Source organism: Rhinolophus sinicus, unplaced genomic scaffold (genome assembly GCF_057876585.1).
Source record: "Rhinolophus sinicus isolate RSI-liver-muscle unplaced genomic scaffold, RSI-T2T HiC_scaffold_19, whole genome shotgun sequence".
In the NCBI taxonomy this organism is placed as follows: domain Eukaryota; kingdom Metazoa; phylum Chordata; class Mammalia; order Chiroptera; family Rhinolophidae; genus Rhinolophus; species Rhinolophus sinicus.
The window spans coordinates 1,105,629-1,119,255 of record NW_028290710.1 but is presented as its reverse complement, the minus strand read 5'-3'; the positions used below and the strand labels follow the sequence as shown (position 1 = coordinate 1,119,255).

Genomic DNA, 13,627 nt, shown 5'->3' with positions numbered 1-13,627 from the left:
GCCGGAGGGGACTGAGAGGACCCTGCGACCCCCTCGGTGGCCCTGAGAGGTGGGGACAGCACAGCAGCAAGGGGGGTGTGCGGTTGTGTGGCTGGGGGGAGATTTGAGGGGTTGGGGTAGGGGGACGGGGTAAAAGCCCTTCGGGGCCTGGGGAGGCCCAGGATGCCAGGGCGCCCAGACATATGTCACAGTCAGGGAAGTGACAGAGGCCCGTGGAGCCACTGGGGGGCGCGAAGGTGCCTCGCTGCGGGCCAGGAGTAGCCCGTCGCCCACACCAGCGGCGTCCGGAGGAGGCGGGGAGCGGGCAGGAGCCGCTCAGGCAGACGTGCTCGCCACCCTAGCGGCCCAGCAGCACGGCGCGCGCGGTCAGAGGCAGGCCGGGAGCAGGCTCTTGGGGCGCGGGGAGCCGGGTCCCAGCGTCTAGGGCCATACCACCCTGAACGCGCCCGATCTCCTCTGATCTCGGGAGCTAAGCAGGGCGGGGCCTGGTTAGTACTTGGATGGGAGACCGCCTGGGAATAGCTGCAGGCTTTTGCTCGCCTCTCCTTTTGCGCCGCCGCCCCGGCGTGGCTCCCTCCGAACCCCTGCCGCACCTTGCCCCTCTGCAGCCGCCCAGGCAGCCGAAGGTCCCCCTGGCCAGAGGAGGGTCAGTCGCCCAGCACTACAAGCTCGCATCCCCGGCCGCACACCAGGCCTGTCGGCCAGGGCTCCCCCCCACTCCCTCTTCTTAGTGCTCTTCGCCAAGGCAGGCCCTCAGCCTGCAGCAGTCAGCCGCCTCTCGGTCGCCGCCACCGCCATCGCAGGGCTCCCTCTCGCTCCCCGACCCTGCCGCCGCCGCAACCCCCAACGCCCAAGCCCAGGGCTGCCTGCCGGCGCAGGCCTCCACCAGGCTCTCTCCATCCCAGGACGTGCCGGTGCTTTGCACCTCTCCCCGAGCCCAGGGCACGCCCATCCCTGCGCCTGCCCTCGGGTCCCGACACACACGATCGGCGTGACCTCGGGCAAACGGGACGCCCACACGCCCCGCCCCACCGGAGTCTTCTGTCTCCGCTGGCAGGCACCTCGCCCCACACCCCCGCGCGCCCCTCCCGTCTCCCACAAGAGCCAGGAGCCCTCCCTTCCCGCCGGCCACGGTGTCCCTGAAACACAGGGCACAAAGAGCCGGGACAAACCAGGGGACGGCGGGAGCAGCACCCCAACACACCACGCGACATCGACTCCAGGGGAGACCACCACAAGGGCAGAGCAGGCACGCAGGCACACAACCCTCACAACCAGGGTGCCTGGGGGCTGCCACCCTCCTCCCGCGGGCGGGTGCCTGGGCGGGGCTCAGAGACCACAGGCCCTCCGGAGACCCTGGCGGGCCGCCCCGGAGGCTTCAATGGTGACTGCCAACGCCAGGGCAATGCCTCCTTAGAGGAGCCCAGCCCCGGGCACGACCACACTCCGGTGGAGGAGCCGCCACTTCAACACAGCCTCAGTGCGTCTGTAACACTCCGTGTGCCCGCCTGTGCGTCCCTCCCACCCTCCCCCACCCCATATCTGTCAGGCTCTGAGAGGTGCCTGTTGGGCCCTGGCTCTGGCTCAGGAGCTCTCTCCCCGCGTGCCAGCCCCCTCTTTCTCTGTCTCTGTCCATGTCTCTCTGTATGTCTAGATACATACATGTACATATACGTGTATATTTCCATCTCGCTCCCTCTTACTCCTCCTCCCGTTCTGTCTGTCTGTCCCTGTCCTGCGGGGACTCTAGCCCCTCTGCCCGCACAAGAATGCAGGATTTGGCGAGGCCAAGAGGGAACACCAACAGACCACGGATAGGGGGCTCATAGCACCATGTCTCACGGGCGGCTGGCTTGGAGACTCGGCAAGCCGGAGCCGCCCGATCCCCAGCCTGCCGGCCGATTCTCTGCCAACCAACAGACCCGCCAACTTACCGACCCACCAAGCCGGCCAACTGCAGTCCGCGCCCCTCTGCAATTTGCAGTCCACAATCCGCGCTTCCTAGCTTGGCCACCGCAGCTCTGCCGGTGGCCAATGGCCAACTGGCAACAGCTGATGGCCAAGCGGTCACGGCTGATATCCATGCAGCCCCCACGCAGCACCCCTCCACGCGAGGCCCAGAGCCTGGAAAGTGCTCTCTGCGAGTCTGTCCCCACAGTCCCCGTCGGTCTCTCTCCGCCTCTCTCTTGCTCTGTCTCTGGCCTTCTCTCATCCTCTCTCTCACCTCCCTGGGTCAGGAGAGGTGACGTGTAGCCAGTGAAGTGAACAGTGATCGGGCGGGACGCCGGTCGCTGACGAGGGGCGAGAACCCAGAAAGAAGGCTGTGTGAGGAAGGGTGGCGGCGGACTGGAGGTGCTGCCCCCTGGTGGCGGGTGGCTCTCCCTGGCTTTGGGCCAGTGGGTGGGGCCGGCCAGGGCCAGGGCCTGGGTTGCACGTCCCTAGGGTGGAGGGGACTGAGAGGACCCTGCGACCCCCTCGGTGGCCCTGAGAGGTGGGGACAGCACAGCAGCAAGGGGGGTGTGCGGTTGTGGGGCTGGGGGGAGATGAGAGGGGTTGGGGTAGGGGGGCGGGGTAAAAGCCCTTCGGGGCCTGGGGAGGCCCAGGATGCCAGGGCGCCCAGACATATGTCACAGTCAGGGAAGTGACGGAGGCCCGTTAGAGCCACTGGGGGGCGCGAAGGGGCCTCGCTGCGGGCCAGGAGTAGCCCGTCGCCCACACCAGCGGCGTCCGGAGGAGGCGGGGAGCTGGCGGGAGGCGCTCGGGCAGACGTGCTCGCCACCCGAGCGGCCCAGCAGCATGGCGTGCGCTCAGAAGCAGGTCGGGAGCAGGCTCTTGGAGTGCCGGGAGCCGGGTCCCAGCGCCTAAGGCCACACCACCCTGCACGCGCCAGATCTCGTCTGATCTCGGGAGCTAAGCAGGGAGGGGCCTGGTTAGTACTTGGATGGGAGACCGCCTGGGAATAGCTGCAGGCTTTTGCTCGCCTCTCCTTTTGCATCGCCGCCCCGGCGTGGCTCCCTGCGAACCCCTGCCGCCCCTTGCCTCTCTGCAGCCGCCCAGCCAGCCGAAGGTCCCCCTGACCAGCAGAGGGTTAGCCGCCAGGCACTACAAGCTGGCAGCCCCGGCCGCACACCAGGCCCGTCGGCCAGGGCTCCCCCGCACACCCTCTTCTCAGTCCTCTTCAGTCCCGGAGGCTGTCATCTCGATCCCTTCGCCGACCTTCGATCGCCGCCACCGCCAACAGCGCTGCCCTCGCCCCCGCCGCCACCGCCAAATCCGCCGCCATCACCGCGCTCCCCACACCCCCCTCCAGCGCTGCCCTCACCCCTGCCCCCGCCCTCGCCACCGCCATCGCTGTACTGCTTCAATCTCCCGCCTCTGCTCTCCCCTCCTCCGCCGCCAGCACCGCCCTCTTCCCCGCTACCGCCGCCGCCGCCGGCGCCAACCCTCCCCGCGCCCAGCGCCCGCCGACACAGCCCCCAACGCTGCCGCCGCCTCCATCACCGACCTCGCAACCCTCCCGCGCCGCTGCCGCCGACGCCGCCAACGCTGCTCGCGATCAGCCCCCGCTTCTCCCGCCGCCGCCGCCAGGATCACCGCGCTCCCCACCCCCTCCGCCAGCGCTGCCCTCGCCCCCTCCCCCGCCCCCGCCGCCGCCATCGCCGTACTCCCTCAAACTCCCTCCTCTGCTCTCTCCCCCTTGGCCGCCAGCACCGCGCTCCCCATCCCCGCCGCCAGTGCTGCCCTGTTCCCCACCCCCGCCCCCGCCGCCGCCATTGCCGCACTCCCTCAATCTCCCTCCTCTGCTCTCCCCGCCTCCAGCACCGCCATCTCCCCCGCCTCCGCCCCAGCCCCCGCCGCCGCCGCCGCCACCATCGCCATACTCCCTCAATCTCCCGCCTCTGCTCTCCCGGCCTCCTCCGCCCCCGCCGCCGCCGCCGCCGCCGCCGCCGCCGCCGCCGCCGCCGCCGCCCCCCCCTCCGCAGCCGCCCAAGCCGCCGCCGCGGGGTCCTCCCACAACTCCCAAGCCCAGGGTTGCCTGCTGGTGCAGGCCTCCCCCAGCCTTGGGGGTGCGGTTGTTGGTAAACCTGGTGGCGGTAGGGGGGCGGGGTGTATGGCGGTCTGGGTCCGGGGAGTCCCAGGATGCCAGAGTTCCACGAATTCTGGCACCATCAGGGAAGTGGCAGTGTCCCATGGAGCCTCGGGTGGCGCGAAGGGGCCTCGCTGCCGGCCAGGAGTAGCCCGCCGCCCACGCCTGGGGCATTCGGAAGAGGCGGGGAGCCGGACTGGGAGGGGGACGCGGTGCTGGCAGAGCCGGCCAGCAGGTCGATGCTCACCACCGGAGCCGCGCATCTGCATGGCGCGCGCTCACGAGGCAGGCCGGGAGCAGGCTCTTGGGGCGCGGGGAGCCGAGTCCCATCGTCTATGGCCGTACCACCCTGAACGCGCCCGATCTCCTCTGATCTCGGGAGCTAAGCAGGGAGGGGCCTGGTTAGTGCTTGGATGGGAGACCGCCTGGGAATACCTGTAGGCTTTTGCTCGCCTCTCCTTTTGCGCCGCCGCCCCTGCGTGGCTCCCTCCGAACCCCTGCCGCCCCTTGCCCCTCTGCAGCCGCCCATCCAGCCGAAGGTCCCCCTGGCCAGAGGCCGGTCAGCCACCCGGCGCTACAAGCTGGCAGCCCCGGCCGCACACCAGGCCCGTCGGCCAGGGCTCACCCCCACACCCTCTTCTTAGTCCTCTTCGCCGAGACAGGCAGTCAGCCAGCAGCAGTTAGCCGAGCCTGTGTCTCCGCCGGCAGGCACCTCTCCCCACACCCCCGCGCGCCCCCTCCCATCGCCCACAAGAGCCAGGAACCCTCCCTTCCCGCAGTGGCCCCAACACACAGGGTACAAAGAGCCGGGACAAAGCAGGGGACTGAGGGAGCAGCACCCCAACACACCGCACGCCCTCGGACTCCAGGAGAGACCACCACAAGGGGAAGTGCAGGCACGCAGGCACACAACACTCTCAACCAGGGTGCCTGTGGGCTGCCACTCTCCTCCCGCGGGGCGGGGGGTTCCTGGGCGGGGCTCGGAGCCCACTGGCCCTCCCGCCCGGCCCGGGGGCTTCAAGGGTGACTTTCAATGCCCGGGCACTGCCTCCTTAGTGGAGCCCAGCCACGGGCATGACCACACTTCGGTTGAGAAGCTGCCACTTCAAAGCAGCGTCAGTGCGTCTGTCCCAGTCCGTGTGCCCGCTTGTGCGTCCCTCCCCCCTCCCCCACCCCATGTCTCTCTGGCTCTGTGACGTGCCTGTTGGGCTCTGGCTCTGGCTCAGGAGCTCTCTCCCCGCGTGCCAGCCCCCTCTTTCTCTGTCTCTGTCCATGTCTCTCTGTATGTCTAGGTACATACAGGTACATATAGGTGTATATTTCGATCTCGCTCCCTCTTTCTCCTCCTCCCGTTCTCTCTGTCGGTCCCTGTCCTGCGGGGACTCTAGTCCCTCTGCCCGCACAAGAACGCAGGATATGGCGAGGCCAAGAGGGAACACCAACAGAGCCACGGATAGGGGGCTCATAGCACTATGTCTCACGGGCGGCTGGCTCGGAGACACGGCAAGCCGGAGCCGCCCGATCCCCAACCTGTCGGCCGCTTCTCTGCCAACCCACCGACACACCGCCCGTCGACCCGCCAAGCGGGCCCACTGCAATCCGCGCCCCTCTGCAATTTGCAGTCCACCATCCGCGCTTCCTAGCTTGGCCACCGCAGCTCCTCCGGTGGCCAGTGGCCAATTGGCAACAGCTGATGGCCAAGCGGTCACAGCTGATGACCATGCAGCCCCCAAGCAGCACCCCTCCACGCGAGGCCCAGAGCCTGGAGAGTGCTCTCTGCGAGTCTGTCCCCACAGTCCCCGTCTGTCTCTCTCCGCCTCTCTCTTGCTCCGTCTCTGGCCTTCTCTCATCCTCTCTCTCACCTCCCTGGGTCAGGAGAGGTGACGTGTAGCCAGTGAAGGGACCGGACATCGGGCGGGGCTCCGGTCGCTGACGAGGGTTCCAGGGCCCAGACTGAAGGCTTGTGACGAAGGGTGGCTGCAGACTGGAGATGCTGCACCCTGGTGGCGCGGGTGGCTCTCCCTGGCTTTGGGCCTGTGGATGGGTCCGGTCAGGGCCAGGGCCTGGGTTGCACGTCCCTAGGGCCGGAGGGGACTGAGAGGACCCTGCGACCCCCTCGGTGGCCCTGAGAGGTGGGGACAGCACAGCAGCAAGGGGGGTGTGCGGTTGTGTGGCTGGGGGGAGATTTGAGGGGTTGGGGTAGGGGGACGGGGTAAAAGCCCTTCGGGGCCTGGGGAGGCCCAGGATGCCAGGGCGCCCAGACATATGTCACAGTCAGGGAAGTGACAGAGGCCCGTGGAGCCACTGGGGGGCGCGAAGGTGCCTCGCTGCGGGCCAGGAGTAGCCCGTCGCCCACACCAGCGGCGTCCGGAGGAGGCGGGGAGCGGGCGGGAGCCGCTCAGGCAGACGTGCTCGCCACCCTAGCGGCCCAGCAGCACGGCGCGCGCGGTCAGAGGCAGGCCGGGAGCAGGCTCTTGGGGCGCGGGGAGCCGGGTCCCAGCGTCTAGGGCCATACCACCCTGAACGCGCCCGATCTCCTCTGATCTCGGGAGCTAAGCAGGGCGGGGCCTGGTTAGTACTTGGATGGGAGACCGCCTGGGAATAGCTGCAGGCTTTTGCTCGCCTCTCCTTTTGCGCCGCCGCCCCGGCGTGGCTCCCTCCGAACCCCTGCCGCACCTTGCCCCTCTGCAGCCGCCCAGGCAGCCGAAGGTCCCCCTGGCCAGAGGAGGGTCAGTCGCCCAGCACTACAAGCTCGCATCCCCGGCCGCACACCAGGCCTGTCGGCCAGGGCTCCCCCCCACTCCCTCTTCTTAGTGCTCTTCGCCAAGGCAGGCCCTCAGCCTGCAGCAGTCAGCCGCCTCTCGGTCGCCGCCACCGCCATCGCAGGGCTCCCTCTCGCTCCCCGACCCTGCCGCCGCCGCAACCCCCAACGCCCAAGCCCAGGGCTGCCTGCCGGCGCAGGCCTCCACCAGGCTCTCTCCATCCCAGGACGTGCCGGTGCTTTGCACCTCTCCCCGAGCCCAGGGCACGCCCATCCCTGCGCCTGCCCTCGGGTCCCGACACACACGATCGGCATGACCTCGGGCAAACGGGACGCCCACACGCCCCGCCCCACCGGAGTCTTCTGTCTCCGCTGGCAGGCACCTCGCCCCACACCCCCGCGCGCCCCTCCCGTCTCCCACAAGAGCCAGGAGCCCTCCCTTCCCGCCGGCCACGGTGTCCCTGAAACACAGGGCACAAAGAGCCGGGACAAACCAGGGGACGGCGGGAGCAGCACCCCAACACACCACGCGACATCGACTCCAGGGGAGACCACCACAAGGGCAGAGCAGGCACGCAGGCACACAACCCTCACAACCAGGGTGCCTGGGGGCTGCCACCCTCCTCCCGCGGGCGGGTGCCTGGGCGGGGCTCAGAGACCACAGGCCCTCCGGAGACCCTGGCGGGCCGCCCCGGAGGCTTCAATGGTGACTGCCAACGCCAGGGCAATGCCTCCTTAGAGGAGCCCAGCCCCGGGCACGACCACACTCCGGTGGAGGAGCCGCCACTTCAACACAGCCTCAGTGCGTCTGTAACACTCCGTGTGCCCGCCTGTGCGTCCCTCCCACCCTCCCCCACCCCATATCTGTCAGGCTCTGAGAGGTGCCTGTTGGGCCCTGGCTCTGGCTCAGGAGCTCTCTCCCCGCGTGCCAGCCCCCTCTTTCTCTGTCTCTGTCCATGTCTCTCTGTATGTCTAGATACATACATGTACATATACGTGTATATTTCCATCTCGCTCCCTCTTACTCCTCCTCCCGTTCTGTCTGTCTGTCCCTGTCCTGCGGGGACTCTAGCCCCTCTGCCCGCACAAGAATGCAGGATTTGGCGAGGCCAAGAGGGAACACCAACAGACCACGGATAGGGGGCTCATAGCACCATGTCTCACGGGCGGCTGGCTTGGAGACTCGGCAAGCCGGAGCCGCCCGATCCCCAGCCTGCCGGCCGATTCTCTGCCAACCAACAGACCCGCCAACTTACCGACCCACCAAGCCGGCCAACTGCAGTCCGCGCCCCTCTGCAATTTGCAGTCCACAATCCGCGCTTCCTAGCTTGGCCACCGCAGCTCTGCCGGTGGCCAATGGCCAACTGGCAACAGCTGATGGCCAAGCGGTCACGGCTGATATCCATGCAGCCCCCACGCAGCACCCCTCCACGCGAGGCCCAGAGCCTGGAAAGTGCTCTCTGCGAGTCTGTCCCCACAGTCCCCGTCGGTCTCTCTCCGCCTCTCTCTTGCTCTGTCTCTGGCCTTCTCTCATCCTCTCTCTCACCTCCCTGGGTCAGGAGAGGTGACGTGTAGCCAGTGAAGTGAACAGTGATCGGGCGGGACGCCGGTCGCTGACGAGGGGCGAGAACCCAGAAAGAAGGCTGTGTGAGGAAGGGTGGCGGCGGACTGGAGGTGCTGCCCCCTGGTGGCGGGTGGCTCTCCCTGGCTTTGGGCCAGTGGGTGGGGCCGGCCAGGGCCAGGGCCTGGGTTGCACGTCCCTAGGGTGGAGGGGACTGAGAGGACCCTGCGACCCCCTCGGTGGCCCTGAGAGGTGGGGACAGCACAGCAGCAAGGGGGGTGTGCGGTTGTGGGGCTGGGGGGAGATGAGAGGGGTTGGGGTAGGGGGGCGGGGTAAAAGCCCTTCGGGGCCTGGGGAGGCCCAGGATGCCAGGGCGCCCAGACATATGTCACAGTCAGGGAAGTGACGGAGGCCCGTTAGAGCCACTGGGGGGCGCGAAGGGGCCTCGCTGCGGGCCAGGAGTAGCCCGTCGCCCACACCAGCGGCGTCCGGAGGAGGCGGGGAGCTGGCGGGAGGCGCTCGGGCAGACGTGCTCGCCACCCGAGCGGCCCAGCAGCATGGCGTGCGCTCAGAAGCAGGTCGGGAGCAGGCTCTTGGAGTGCCGGGAGCCGGGTCCCAGCGCCTAAGGCCACACCACCCTGCACGCGCCAGATCTCGTCTGATCTCGGGAGCTAAGCAGGGAGGGGCCTGGTTAGTACTTGGATGGGAGACCGCCTGGGAATAGCTGCAGGCTTTTGCTCGCCTCTCCTTTTGCATCGCCGCCCCGGCGTGGCTCCCTGCGAACCCCTGCCGCCCCTTGCCTCTCTGCAGCCGCCCAGCCAGCCGAAGGTCCCCCTGACCAGCAGAGGGTTAGCCGCCAGGCACTACAAGCTGGCAGCCCCGGCCGCACACCAGGCCCGTCGGCCAGGGCTCCCCCGCACACCCTCTTCTCAGTCCTCTTCAGTCCCGGAGGCTGTCATCTCGATCCCTTCGCCGACCTTCGATCGCCGCCACCGCCAACAGCGCTGCCCTCGCCCCCGCCGCCACCGCCAAATCCGCCGCCATCACCGCGCTCCCCACACCCCCCTCCAGCGCTGCCCTCACCCCTGCCCCCGCCCTCGCCACCGCCATCGCTGTACTGCTTCAATCTCCCGCCTCTGCTCTCCCCTCCTCCGCCGCCAGCACCGCCCTCTTCCCCGCTACCGCCGCCGCCGCCGGCGCCAACCCTCCCCGCGCCCAGCGCCCGCCGACACAGCCCCCAACGCTGCCGCCGCCTCCATCACCGACCTCGCAACCCTCCCGCGCCGCTGCCGCCGACGCCGCCAACGCTGCTCGCGATCAGCCCCCGCTTCTCCCGCCGCCGCCGCCAGGATCACCGCGCTCCCCACCCCCTCCGCCAGCGCTGCCCTCGCCCCCTCCCCCGCCCCCGCCGCCGCCATCGCCGTACTCCCTCAAACTCCCTCCTCTGCTCTCTCCCCCTTGGCCGCCAGCACCGCGCTCCCCATCCCCGCCGCCAGTGCTGCCCTGTTCCCCACCCCCGCCCCCGCCGCCGCCATTGCCGCACTCCCTCAATCTCCCTCCTCTGCTCTCCCCGCCTCCAGCACCGCCATCTCCCCCGCCTCCGCCCCAGCCCCCGCCGCCGCCGCCGCCACCATCGCCATACTCCCTCAATCTCCCGCCTCTGCTCTCCCGGCCTCCTCCGCCCCCGCCGCCGCCGCCGCCGCCGCCGCCGCCGCCGCCGCCGCCGCCCCCCCCTCCGCAGCCGCCCAAGCCGCCGCCGCGGGGTCCTCCCACAACTCCCAAGCCCAGGGTTGCCTGCTGGTGCAGGCCTCCCCCAGCCTTGGGGGTGCGGTTGTTGGTAAACCTGGTGGCGGTAGGGGGGCGGGGTGTATGGCGGTCTGGGTCCGGGGAGTCCCAGGATGCCAGAGTTCCACGAATTCTGGCACCATCAGGGAAGTGGCAGTGTCCCATGGAGCCTCGGGTGGCGCGAAGGGGCCTCGCTGCCGGCCAGGAGTAGCCCGCCGCCCACGCCTGGGGCATTCGGAAGAGGCGGGGAGCCGGACTGGGAGGGGGACGCGGTGCTGGCAGAGCCGGCCAGCAGGTCGATGCTCACCACCGGAGCCGCGCATCTGCATGGCGCGCGCTCACGAGGCAGGCCGGGAGCAGGCTCTTGGGGCGCGGGGAGCCGAGTCCCATCGTCTATGGCCGTACCACCCTGAACGCGCCCGATCTCCTCTGATCTCGGGAGCTAAGCAGGGAGGGGCCTGGTTAGTGCTTGGATGGGAGACCGCCTGGGAATACCTGTAGGCTTTTGCTCGCCTCTCCTTTTGCGCCGCCGCCCCTGCGTGGCTCCCTCCGAACCCCTGCCGCCCCTTGCCCCTCTGCAGCCGCCCATCCAGCCGAAGGTCCCCCTGGCCAGAGGCCGGTCAGCCACCCGGCGCTACAAGCTGGCAGCCCCGGCCGCACACCAGGCCCGTCGGCCAGGGCTCACCCCCACACCCTCTTCTTAGTCCTCTTCGCCGAGGCAGGCAGTCAGCCAGCAGCAGTTAGCCGAGCCTGTGTCTCCGCCGGCAGGCACCTCTCCCCACACCCCCGCGCGCCCCCTCCCATCGCCCACAAGAGCCAGGAACCCTCCCTTCCCGCAGTGGCCCCAACACACAGGGTACAAAGAGCCGGGACAAAGCAGGGGACTGAGGGAGCAGCACCCCAACACACCGCACGCCCTCGGACTCCAGGAGAGACCACCACAAGGGGAAGTGCAGGCACGCAGGCACACAACACTCTCAACCAGGGTGCCTGTGGGCTGCCACTCTCCTCCCGCGGGGCGGGGGGTTCCTGGGCGGGGCTCGGAGCCCACTGGCCCTCCCGCCCGGCCCGGGGGCTTCAAGGGTGACTTTCAATGCCCGGGCACTGCCTCCTTAGTGGAGCCCAGCCACGGGCATGACCACACTTCGGTTGAGAAGCTGCCACTTCAAAGCAGCGTCAGTGCGTCTGTCCCAGTCCGTGTGCCCGCTTGTGCGTCCCTCCCCCCTCCCCCACCCCATGTCTCTCTGGCTCTGTGACGTGCCTGTTGGGCTCTGGCTCTGGCTCAGGAGCTCTCTCCCCGCGTGCCAGCCCCCTCTTCCTCTGTCTCTGTCCATGTCTCTCTGTATGTCTAGGTACATACAGGTACATATAGGTGTATATTTCGATCTCGCTCCCTCTTTCTCCTCCTCCCGTTCTCTCTGTCGGTCCCTGTCCTGCGGGGACTCTAGTCCCTCTGCCCGCACAAGAACGCAGGATATGGCGAGGCCAAGAGGGAACACCAACAGAGCCACGGATAGGGGGCTCATAGCACTATGTCTCACGGGCGGCTGGCTCGGAGACACGGCAAGCCGGAGCCGCCCGATCCCCAACCTGTCGGCCGCTTCTCTGCCAACCCACCGACACACCGCCCGTCGACCCGCCAAGCGGGCCCACTGCAATCCGCGCCCCTCTGCAATTTGCAGTCCACCATCCGCGCTTCCTAGCTTGGCCACCGCAGCTCCTCCGGTGGCCAGTGGCCAATTGGCAACAGCTGATGGCCAAGCGGTCACAGCTGATGACCATGCAGCCCCCAAGCAGCACCCCTCCACGCGAGGCCCAGAGCCTGGAGAGTGCTCTCTGCGAGTCTGTCCCCACAGTCCCCGTCTGTCTCTCTCCGCCTCTCTCTTGCTCCGTCTCTGGCCTTCTCTCATCCTCTCTCTCACCTCCCTGGGTCAGGAGAGGTGACGTGTAGCCAGTGAAGGGACCGGACATCGGGCGGGGCTCCGGTCGCTGACGAGGGTTCCAGGGCCCAGACTGAAGGCTTGTGACGAAGGGTGGCTGCAGACTGGAGATGCTGCACCCTGGTGGCGCGGGTGGCTCTCCCTGGCTTTGGGCCTGTGGATGGGTCCGGTCAGGGCCAGGGCCTGGGTTGCACGTCCCTAGGGCCGGAGGGGACTGAGAGGACCCTGCGACCCCCTCGGTGGCCCTGAGAGGTGGGGACAGCACAGCAGCAAGGGGGGTGTGCGGTTGTGTGGCTGGGGGGAGATTTGAGGGGTTGGGGTAGGGGGACGGGGTAAAAGCCCTTCGGGGCCTGGGGAGGCCCAGGATGCCAGGGCGCCCAGACATATGTCACAGTCAGGGAAGTGACAGAGGCCCGTGGAGCCACTGGGGGGCGCGAAGGTGCCTCGCTGCGGGCCAGGAGTAGCCCGTCGCCCACACCAGCGGCGTCCGGAGGAGGCGGGGAGCGGGCGGGAGCCGCTCAGGCAGACGTGCTCGCCACCCTAGCGGCCCAGCAGCACGGCGCGCGCGGTCAGAGGCAGGCCGGGAGCAGGCTCTTGGGGCGCGGGGAGCCGGGTCCCAGCGTCTAGGGCCATACCACCCTGAACGCGCCCGATCTCCTCTGATCTCGGGAGCTAAGCAGGGCGGGGCCTGGTTAGTACTTGGATGGGAGACCGCCTGGGAATAGCTGCAGGCTTTTGCTCGCCTCTCCTTTTGCGCCGCCGCCCCGGCGTGGCTCCCTCCGAACCCCTGCCGCACCTTGCCCCTCTGCAGCCGCCCAGGCAGCCGAAGGTCCCCCTGGCCAGAGGAGGGTCAGTCGCCCAGCACTACAAGCTCGCATCCCCGGCCGCACACCAGGCCTGTCGGCCAGGGCTCCCCCCCACTCCCTCTTCTTAGTGCTCTTCGCCAAGGCAGGCCCTCAGCCTGCAGCAGTCAGCCGCCTCTCGGTCGCCGCCACCGCCATCGCAGGGCTCCCTCTCGCTCCCCGACCCTGCCGCCGCCGCAACCCCCAACGCCCAAGCCCAGGGCTGCCTGCCGGCGCAGGCCTCCACCAGGCTCTCTCCATCCCAGGACGTGCCGGTGCTTTGCACCTCTCCCCGAGCCCAGGGCACGCCCATCCCTGCGCCTGCCCTCGGGTCCCGACACACACGATCGGCGTGACCTCGGGCAAACGGGACGCCCACACGCCCCGCCCCACCGGAGTCTTCTGTCTCCGCTGGCAGGCACCTCGCCCCACACCCCCGCGCGCCCCTCCCGTCTCCCACAAGAGCCAGGAGCCCTCCCTTCCCGCCGGCCACGGTGTCCCTGAAACACAGGGCACAAAGAGCCGGGACAAACCAGGGGACGGCGGGAGCAGCACCCCAACACACCACGCGACATCGACTCCAGGGGAGACCACCACAAGGGCAGAGCAGGCACGCAGGCACACAACCCTCACAACCAGGGTGCCTGGGGG

General features: G+C 69.0%; 7 pseudogenes; all 7 read left to right on the top strand.

The window, feature by feature from the left end:
• Window positions 1–418: 418 nt before the first annotated feature.
• On the top strand, window positions 419–538 carry LOC148754487 (5S ribosomal RNA; annotated as a pseudogene).
• Window positions 539–2,859: 2,321 nt separating this feature from the next.
• Window positions 2,860–2,979, top strand: LOC148754486 (5S ribosomal RNA; annotated as a pseudogene).
• Window positions 2,980–4,418: 1,439 nt separating this feature from the next.
• On the top strand, window positions 4,419–4,538 carry LOC148754485 (5S ribosomal RNA; annotated as a pseudogene).
• A 2,050-nt stretch (window positions 4,539–6,588) lies between these two features.
• LOC148754484 (5S ribosomal RNA) lies at window positions 6,589–6,708 on the top strand (annotated as a pseudogene).
• A 2,321-nt stretch (window positions 6,709–9,029) lies between these two features.
• Window positions 9,030–9,149, top strand: LOC148754483 (5S ribosomal RNA; annotated as a pseudogene).
• Window positions 9,150–10,585: 1,436 nt separating this feature from the next.
• On the top strand, window positions 10,586–10,705 carry LOC148754482 (5S ribosomal RNA; annotated as a pseudogene).
• Window positions 10,706–12,755: 2,050 nt separating this feature from the next.
• LOC148754481 (5S ribosomal RNA) lies at window positions 12,756–12,875 on the top strand (annotated as a pseudogene).
• Window positions 12,876–13,627: the final 752 nt, after the last annotated feature.